Below are 10346 nucleotides of genomic sequence, written 5' to 3' on the forward strand. Positions count from 1 at the left end.
CCCCAATGACTCTTGGTCCTCCTTGCGGGCAGCCTCCTCAGCTGTCAGTGTCAGGGACTCCTCTGTTCGAGGGCGCTGGATTCTGTAGTGGCATGCCAGCAAAAAAAAACCCTTATAAAACAGGTTACAAACAGGTACTGCCAGACTTGTTTCTATCATCCCTAAGTGTGTGTATGTATGGCGGGAGGGGGGGCATGTATATTTTCCTGAGGTATTTGCACTTTATATGGCACCATCAGTATCCCAGTTGTGACCCTTCTCGGCCATCTGTTTTGAAACTTTGAGATCATTGTTTATTGTAGTGGTTAATCACAAGATTATATTGCATGTCTCACCACAGATGGTGAAAAGACCAAGGATCTCACTATGGCTGTTGCAATAATATTGTGTAATGCTCATATACTGGATTCCAGGAGCCAAGTGGGCAGATCCCAGCCCCTCAGTTTTAAAAATGGAAGACAGGATATCTGATAAACTAGACTCCAGTGCAGTGGAACAGACAGACAAGTTTGTCCAGGACACCAATAAAGCAGTGTGGGATACCAGTTGGAGGACTGTCAGCATAATGTACAGAAGCATTCCATGCACATCAACAGCCCACTTGAATTCAAGTATCAAATTTCTTCCATTTTGAAATCAGAGTTCAGAATTCACAGCAAATAAAAAAAATTATGACAGTGTCCATGACATGTACATGCAGGTATTTTCAATACACACTAAACAGTCCATGAAGATAAGCCCCTAGTACAGTTTGCTAAATTATATTTAACCATAGTGGTTTCGGAATGCTATAACATAGTTAAAGGACAACTCTTATTTTCTGCTTTTTCATCTCTAGAATCAGTCTCCTTTTATCATCAGGCACCAGAAACACAATGGAATAATTTTGTCAAGGGTGCCTGTAGGATTTTTACCTTTCCCTAAGTTCTGTCACCATTTCCTCCACTCTCTCCTTATTTCTCACCCCTCAGGAGAGCTACTGATGTGCCAATGAATGCTCTGACTCTGCAACTGACAGCAACAGTCTAGAAGAACTTTCTTAAATCTTCCACTATCACTTCTACAGATAGCCATAAGATCAAATCATACTACAGCAATGCAAATTCAAGGTCTTTTTCCTCAAACTATTTAACCTTTTTGTGGTGGTTTTTATATAGGTGCAAAAAGAAACCCTATACATGCAATGAACACAATACACCTCATTTTACATGAAGAGATGCCTAACTTTATAAGTAAAGATAACTAAACTGGGTTAGAATGATGCTCCACTTATTTTTTTAATTCATTGTGGGTGACAATTAAACCATTTTCAGTAACTAATCTCATGCTAAATTGACATTTTGTCAATATGAGCTGTTGTGGGCCTAAAAAAAATAAAGTAAGTCAAATCAGTTTGTTAAAAATTCAGATGTTGTCCGTAACAAATAGTCTTCTCACCAATGGCAAAGCAGCCAATAGAAGCACATGAAAATATTAATCAATTGTGCCCAATAGTGGTACCATCTCAAGAATATTTACTTAAGGGCTTGAAGCAAAGCCCATTGAAATCAACAGAAAGTCTTTCACTGACTTCAATTGGCTTTGGATCAAGACTTTAGACTGTAAGGTGCCGGGGGTGTTTTGTGTGTGTACAGTGCAGTACACAATGGATCCCTGACCCATGACTGGGCCTCCAGGCATCCTGCGACGCAAATGAGAAATTGCAGCTCTTCAGACCAGTGGTAAAGCCAGAATAGGAGAGGTGGGTGGGCCTTACTTTGGGTGGATGGGCAGTACTCGGGGGAGGGGGAGGACCAATGGGGCCACCTCTCCTTCCCATCTGGCTTTGGAAGAAGGGGAGGAATCGATGATCTGACTGGAAGGTGCTGTAAAAATGTGGATCCTGTACCCCCTTCCCACTTTCCCTCCCCAGCAGGAGCACCCAACAGGCAGAGTGAGAGGAGGTGGTAGGGGTGTCAGGGCTCGCCCTGCTGAACCTGTCCAGCGCTCCAGCAGGGAAGCACGGGCTGGGGGTTGCCCTGCACACCCAGCGCTCCAGCTGGAAAGTGGGGTTGGCACTCGGCGGCTAGCAAGCCCCCACACTCCACTCTCTGTCAGGAGTGAGCAGGGCAGAACAAGCCCCTTAGCTCCACTTCTCTGGCCCAGTTGGAGCACTGCACGGAGAAGGGCAAGCTTGCCACACTCCAATAGGAGCAGAGGAAAGGCTAGGGGTAGGTGGGCCTGTATGCTCAGTGGGTGGGCCTCAGCCCACCCAGACCCATTCATGGCTACACCCCTGCTTGAGACTGTAGGCAAGTCTGTATCTTCAAGCATCCATTTACCTGGAGCTGTGATTTACTGATTAATCCAATACAGATTTTTCTCAGTGACCTCTCAACTCCCATTAAACATTTCTGAGAGAATGTAAATTTGGACAGATTATAGGATGGACAGGAAGTCAATTTCTCCCCAATTACTTCAGTCTGTGTAACTTCCTATTCCAAGTCTTAAACTAACCCCTTTTTGCTTATATTTGAACACACTGCTTTCCTTAAGTAAGGCTCTTCCCCATTATAATAATTTCTCAAAGAATTTATAACCTTCAAGGTAAATGTCTGGGTTATAGTATTATAACCATAACATCTACACAATAGCATCATTAAGAGTACTTCAGTTACATTTAGTTTCCCAGTGCTTGAATTTATTGCAACACTGTAAAGTCCCTATTCAGGAAAAAAATACTTTTAGTTCAATTTATAGAGAGGCTTTGCTTGAGAGAGATTAGAACTAAAACGATTTGAGATGGCATTCTTTGATTCTATCTTTTTAATTAGTCAGTTAAAGGCAGGAGTACCTAATACAAATATTTAACTGTGCAGTTGTCCACCGTGCACAGGTCAACAAGAAGAAATTTATAGGGAGCTCTAAAGTCACTTGACAATGATTTTCTTGGGTTATGACTTCTCAAATTGCTGTTTATTGCCAATAGCACTGCATTTGGACATAAATAAGATTCACAGGATTAGGGTACTGTCCTGGTTAAAATGTTTAATCTTCACTTTAAATGAGTTATGGTAATTGAACCCTTTTCTTTTTGTGTAAGAAGTGCCTTTAAACAAGGTTAGCTATTTTTACACACACTAATGAATCACTAGCTAAAAAACCTTTTTGGTGAGATGCCAGCCTTGTCTCCTTACCTGCTCTTCTTAGCCAGTGAAGTGCTATGGTGCATGACTGGAGGAGGGGAGAGGCACTGTTTATTGGTGTAGTAAGAAAGAAGTCATTAACCACTACTGGTTAAAATATTTAAGTGTCAGCAGGATTGGGAGTAGAACAGAAAAAGCCTTTGTCCTAAGATTTAAGTTGCTGGTTCAAATCCAACCGTGTTTAGTAGCAAATGAGTTATTTAGTGGTGCAAGTTAAATAAAGTTGGTGACCTTCCTTCAATTCCCAATGAACCGGCTGTCCACAAAAGACTACTGGTACTCCCTGAGGTGGTGCAAGATAGGATTACCGTTTGAGGCTTAGAGGTGATCCTTTACTTCAGGACTGAAAAAATATTGGTGGGCCAGTATGGGCAACTGGCCTCTATTCTGTGAGGAAATTAATGTCTTTCGGTTCCAGAGCTGTTAGTTCACCACTTCTATCAGATCTAAGTTCAGGCTACCCATTTGCAAATTTAAAAAAGGGAAATATGGCGCAGAATTGTTTCCATGGGTCCTCCAAGGCTCCAGATCACAGTGATTCCCACAGGGTGAGAAGGGCAGGATAGAACACCCTACTGAACCCATCAATTCTTGTGGAGATACAGGGGTAATTGAAGAGGAATTTAAAGACTCCCTCCTTTCAGAGGAGGCACACACTGTATCCTGTGCACTTCTGGCATCAATTGGTTATTAAAAGACACATACATTTGGGGGGGGGGGGGGGAAGCCAAGGGTCAAATTCTACCATTTTCAAAACTGGTGCTTTCAATGTTGAAGCATATTGGTTTGCCTCAGCAGTGGCACTTGTACCACTTAGTCCTGTGAGGTTTTTTTAAAGATAATTCAGTACACTCTGTGATCCATATAACATATAACACTGCAAATCCTGAGCTAAGGCATTTTGCTTAAGTTTGTGTGTATCCCACTTACCTCATGTCAAATGCACAGCCCCAATGGGATTTCTCCGTCATTTCTCTAAGAGAAATGCCATAAACTAGCAGAGTAGCTTGGGTTAGCATTGAGGACCCAACAGATCTTTGGTGATGGCTGGTTCCCTTGGAAGTGCCACAGATTTTAAGGGAGCAGAGAGCTAGAGGAAGCTCTCTCTGGTCATTCATGTCCTGGTGCTTAAGGTTCACTGAGCACATTCACAATCTTGACTTCGAAAACAGGCCCCCAAGGAGGTGGTGAGGACAAAGAGCTGCTGCCTCTGAACCCAGTGATTCAAAAGGGCATGAGACTCCTGCTTGCTGCCACTGCAGCAGCAAGGGCCCTACACCCTTTAAATCAATGCAGGTCTGAGGGCTTGGGAAGAGCCACACCCCCACCTGACCCTATACAGCTCTGAAGGCTGACGGTCCCCAGCCCCACCCCTCCCAGGAGGGTAGAGCTGCCCCCACACACATTTTGCCCACAGAGGCTGTCAACTCCCCTGTTCTGACATTAGGTCAGTCAGATAAAGACTTTTCAAGGAGTCACAGTCCAAAGAAACAGTTCTCCCAGGTTCAAGAGTATTTCAGATATCCACTACAGGGGAAAAAGGAAAGAAGTAGACAGATTTGAGAAATTTTAAAAAAAAATCCCATAGACACAGCAACTGATAGAGCAACAGCCCTCGGAGTTCTAATGGTTGAGGACAAAAAGGGAAACTTGCAACACAATAGCAATCAGGGTGAGACCCCATAATCCCACATTACAGAAGTAATATCATGGCATGTTAAGTGTTATCTCTGCCCCACTACAGCTGAATTGGATGGATTAACCACAAATTAGTTGCCCCATTGTTTTCATGTATGAATGGGCATACCCCCTATCTCCCCACCTCCACTATATGATGCCTTTTTACTGAAGTCACCTAGTAGAACCTAGCCACTATTTCCCTACTTTTCAGGGCACTCAGAGCTACCAACACAAGCTCTTCCCTAGGTCAGCAACAGTCCTCCCTGGAACCAGATTTAGTGAGACAGAAAAATAAATTTCTCCAATTTCTTTCAAGTCCCTACTCTCAGTCTTTCCTGCCACCTCTGGAGCCTTTTCTCTGAAAGCAGTGTTCCTTGCTAAAGCCTTCCTGCACTTAAGGTTGCCAGCTTTCTAATCAAACAAAAGCAAACACCCTTATCCCACTTTCTTTCTGAGACCCCACCTCTGTCACTCTATCCACTCTCATTCATTTGCTCTCATCTGCAGAGGGCTCCTTTTCAACCAGGTGTTCAGTTGAAAACCAGACACCTGGTTACCCTATATCTTCACTCCAACAACTTCTCTCAATTCCCACCAGATATCACACTTCTAGCAGCCCCTCCCTGCCTTTGCTGAAGTCTCTTATACCAATTGCATCTCTCTTCCCCTCTGTAGCTTCCTGCTGCTCTTTATAGAAGAACAGTTCCTCCATACCCACCTAGTTCTACTAATTAAACCCCACACTCATCACAGGAGTGATGGGCTGGGATAATTGGAGATGGATAGCTTATTCCATGCCTCTGGCTCTTAAAGAAGCAGACCACCCAGTTACTCCATACATGCCACATTTACCAAAACTATGAAAGGAAACATTTTAGGGGCAGAACTTAGAATTGTCTGGGTTTTGCGTGGTGTACAGCAATTATTAAAAAATCCCTGTCCCTACTTAACGCCTCCCACGAGTGCCAGCTTCATGTTGAAGGGGGAGAAGGAAGTGAGCCTCATGGGCCAGATCTGGCTTGGGGAAAAGGAAATGACTCCATGTGCTGCTGCTCCCCCTCCCCCTGATGGGGAACTGCAGCACGGGAAACTGTTTGCCTGGAGGCTTTCCCCACTGCTCCAGCCAATGGGAGCAGCAGGGGGCAGTACCTGGGAGTGGCAGGAGGCACAGAGACAGATAAGTGCCCCACATTCCCCTCTTGCCCAGACCCTGCATTCCCATCTCCCTCAAGCAACCCCTTCCCATCAAGATCCTGCACCCCCATCCCACTCCTGCACCTCCCTTCCAGACCTCCAACCCCACCCTGCTCCTGCACTCTCCCTCCCAGACTCCCACCCTCAGCCTGCTCCCTGCCAGACCTCTACCTCCAGCCTGCTCCTGCGCCCTATCTCCCAGCCAGGAGATATCATCATGGGTGGTTGACTGGTGGTCTGCAGAAAGGTCTACATTGAGCGAGGTAGGCTGTGGGCCAAAAAGTTTGAGTACTACTGGTCTAACTTGATCTTCATGACAAATTCTGAGATAGTAAAAGTCACATTTGTGGATCAAAAATCTTTTAAAAATCCCTATTGTGGCCAGATTATCCTTCTTTATAGAGTTCTGGTGGGACAGCTGGCTGACGACAGAAACATCAGAGTGTTTCATAAGGGTAATAATATAATGTACAGTTTTAACAGAAAGCATTCACATTACCAGTAGACTATAATGGTATGGCATTGACTTAGTACTCATCTTAGCAGCTTCATTGCATAGTGATTATCAAGAGTCTTTGGTATCTAGTTTTGTAAAAATGAATCGGTGATGTTCCAATAAACAATTCTTCATTTAATAATACAGGTGATTTATGATTTTCCATAATTCATTAAAGCGTTGCTTCTGCACATGAAATTCAATAAATAGTAATCTCTCCTTTATAAAGTCACTATGAATAGACTCTAAAGGTAACAGTCAGACATAGCTTTTTAAATAATGCAGATATCAATAAAAATAAATACAAAAGTAATATTGTCTACAGGCCAAAATACAGATGGATTGAATGTAGCAATGAACAAACAAGAGGGTATGTTGTTGGATTAAATCAGAACTGTTTGACTATGTGCTTGATGCCTCTCACAGTTAATGGTTAGGAGGGTGTTATTGTGGATACTGGTTTCCTAAAGCCATATTCCAATTGGCAAGTAAGATGTTGATGATGTCATACCTATGCACCAACGCACAGCACAGCTAAACCCCGTATCCTCTTCACTCTGTCCTGAAGGAGGGATGTTGGCTGGTGTGTATCTGAGTTACTGCCTTCTGCTGATAGACAGGCAGACCATACTTACTCACTGGTTCCCTCTGCTGGAACGCTAGTTGACCAAACAACATGTCTACATTGAAGAAAAAAAAAGACACTTCTCTAACTCGGGTTAGTGAAGATCCTTTAGTTAACTTGTATTAAAGTAACAGTGGATACCTGTCAATTCAGCTTTTAACTGGAGTTAGTAGCATGAGTTTAAGCCCACAGGGTAGCTTGGGGTTGAACTTGAAATACTAAGTTGTTTAAAGATGATTTACTGTGTCTTCACTTCTTTTTTTTTTTAACCAGAAGTAAGAGCACACCTCTCTGGGCCCAAAGATGAGCTCCTCACCCCCCGTGGCATTTATGCAATTAACTGACAACTGGTTTCTGTATACATGCTGCTTATTACAATGTGCTGAGAGGTAAGAGGGCACTAGATACTCCTAATTTTGGCTCAAAAGAGGCTGAAAAGAAAGAACGCTGTAACAGATTTCTGAGTTCAATTGTGTAAAATGCAGAAGCACCGGGAGCGTTCCTACCCTCCTACCGTAAGGCAGTGTTCCAGCACTAGATGCAGGACCCATAGGAAAAAATATCAGAAAGAACACTGGCCATTTCAGCTGATTTTGGCAGTTTGGTGCATGTAGGAATTGTTTGTGCATTGTCTAAAAAGTGAATCTTAAAAGGTAAATCATATACAAACTATGAACATACACATGTGAGCACATTCTATGGGTCCAAAGCACCTTCATAGTTTTTCTTCCTTATGCCAATCATTGCAAATCAGAGCCATCCAACACTAAACCAAGCACGTGGCATACAAATCCCGTATTTCAGGCAAGAATGGGTACTGTAAGGCCGGGTTTCTGAACTCGGGGTCAGGACCTGCATTGGTTGACCAGCATCTTTTGAAGGGTTATGGGACAGTTCCTGTGGCACTGGTCCCACAGGGCTGGCAGCACTAGCCTCCCTGCTTCACCTCAGCTGGCTCAGCTGACATGCTGACGGGAGGTCAGGCAGGCTATATTTATATTCTATATTTCTGTAACTGTATGGGCCAGCTCACTAGCCCACTCACACATTTGGTCCAGTCAGGTGGGCTGAGCCAAACCTGTGCAGTGCAGCAACCCTGGTGGTTGTACAGCCTTGAGCAGCGAGCCAACCCCACCACATAGGAGAAGGGAGCCACCAGTGTGGGGTGAATGCCGAGCAGGATGCAAACCCAGTGCTTAATTTGTATCAGGGATGAGTCTCCGACACCCCAACACTTGGCAGTTCATCGTTTTGGCACCTCAAGGCTTGCTGTGTCAGTTGTTAAAGCAAAAAAATGCTTTAGCGCCAGCAGGGGGGCAACCTCCTTCCTCTGCAAGCACTGACCCCGCCTTGCCTCTGCTCAACCCTACCCCATTCCTGCTCTACCCTTTCCTCAAGCCCTGCTCCTGGTCTATCCACAACCCACCCCTGATCTGCGTCCTTGACCCCTTCCCCAAACAATCAATGCAAGCCAGGAGATTATGGGACCTGGCACAGAGAGGCAGCATGGGTTGGGGTGCCAATACATACTCACTGCAGCATTTGGGTTTCTCAACACTTCCAAATACCAAACATTCTAATATCCAGTTTGCATTTATCATAAATTATTATGTCTGTGGCCAGTAGACACAACTGGAAATAAAACTGAATTAGGTCATACAATTTACTCTTTTCACAGGTAACTTTTTGTTCATCTTTAGAACAGCATCCAGTCAGATCTAATAATTCCACATTAATCCTCCCTTCTAAACTTGTGTAGTGATAGCTGATCTCTCTTTGTGTCCTTTTCAAAGACAGTTTTATAGACACATTGTTCTGAGAAAACAAAAATGTAATTGTAAAGATAAATATCTATTTTCATTACCATTTTTGTATTGTTTTGCTTTATAATTATGCAGTCATACTTATATGAACAACTGACAAAGTACTGTGCAATGGTGAAGTAAAATGATTCTTTTAATGGGTGTATAAAACACTGCAGATGCATAAGAAAACAGTCACTGTGTTTACTTTATTTGAAAATAGTTTTCAAAAGCAACTGGAGTTCATGTTCGACACAAAGAGGGAAGCAAATATGTAAGCCAGATATCTTTGAAATAGCTAACTATTCTAGATATTTAGTAACACTTAGTCATTTTAATACCTATCTTTATTGAACAAGCATCTGAGGACCACTGGCTGAGGCAATTGTGGTGACATTTAATTTTGGAAATTTGAAGAAAGATCAAAAAGAGTTTGTTTTACAATATATTTTAAGAGCTGGGGAGAAGGAACATGCTGCTGTCTAGCAGTGCTGTATGGCTTTATTGATTATGGATTACATTTTTAATTCATGAAAGATGAGGTAGGTGAGGTAATATCTTGGTGGGAAGTACAAGCTTTCGAGCTACCCGGCACATGGCAAGGGTACCTAAGAGTGGGATTAGGTGTTCTAGTTACACTCAGGGGAACTGTCAGTCTTGCTCCTGGGCAAGGGGGGATGGCTCTGTGCTCCGGGCCTCGGGCAGGACCAGGGGCAGCCACCCCTGAGCACTGCCTGATGTCAGCATGCCTCCTCCAGCCCTCAGAGCTTCTTGGAGCACGTTGCAGGATGCTCCAGTGGCAATTTAAAGGACCCAGGGCTCTGGGAGCCACCTTTTGAATTGCCGGGCCCTGGGGCAGTTGCCCCTTTTGCCCCTCCTCCTGTTGTCTGGCCTGGCTACACTTGTTTAAACCACAACTTGTGTTTTGCAGGACCTTCAGAATATTCAGCCTGAACCAAGGCCAGTTCAGCCCCTGGCAGCCCTTCTGGTAGAGACACATTTGTCCCTCCTTCCCCAGGTGCACCAGAGATTAGGATCCAGCCCTGTATGTATTGTAGAGGTAAATGGAGAGAAAGTAGTGAAAGCTTTATTCGTGTGAAGTATCGTAGCTTAGTCACATTCTGCTCTCTTTAGCATAAGCTTGGCCAGAGCTGATATTCTGCAAGACATCCAGAAATGGTGGTAAATGCCTTACAAAAAAGTGAGCCCACTAACAGCATGTGCTCCTTGTGCCAAATGTGCCCTAATTCCAGTTGATACTCCCTCTCTCAGGCCATTGTGCTCTGAATGGTGTGGTTGAGCAGAGAGATGGAAGCATCCAGACATGCCAACAATCAAGTATTCTCTAGCAATGCTTCCTCTGA

Source organism: Pelodiscus sinensis, chromosome 8 (genome assembly GCF_049634645.1).
Source record: "Pelodiscus sinensis isolate JC-2024 chromosome 8, ASM4963464v1, whole genome shotgun sequence".
NCBI classification, from domain to species: domain Eukaryota; kingdom Metazoa; phylum Chordata; order Testudines; family Trionychidae; genus Pelodiscus; species Pelodiscus sinensis.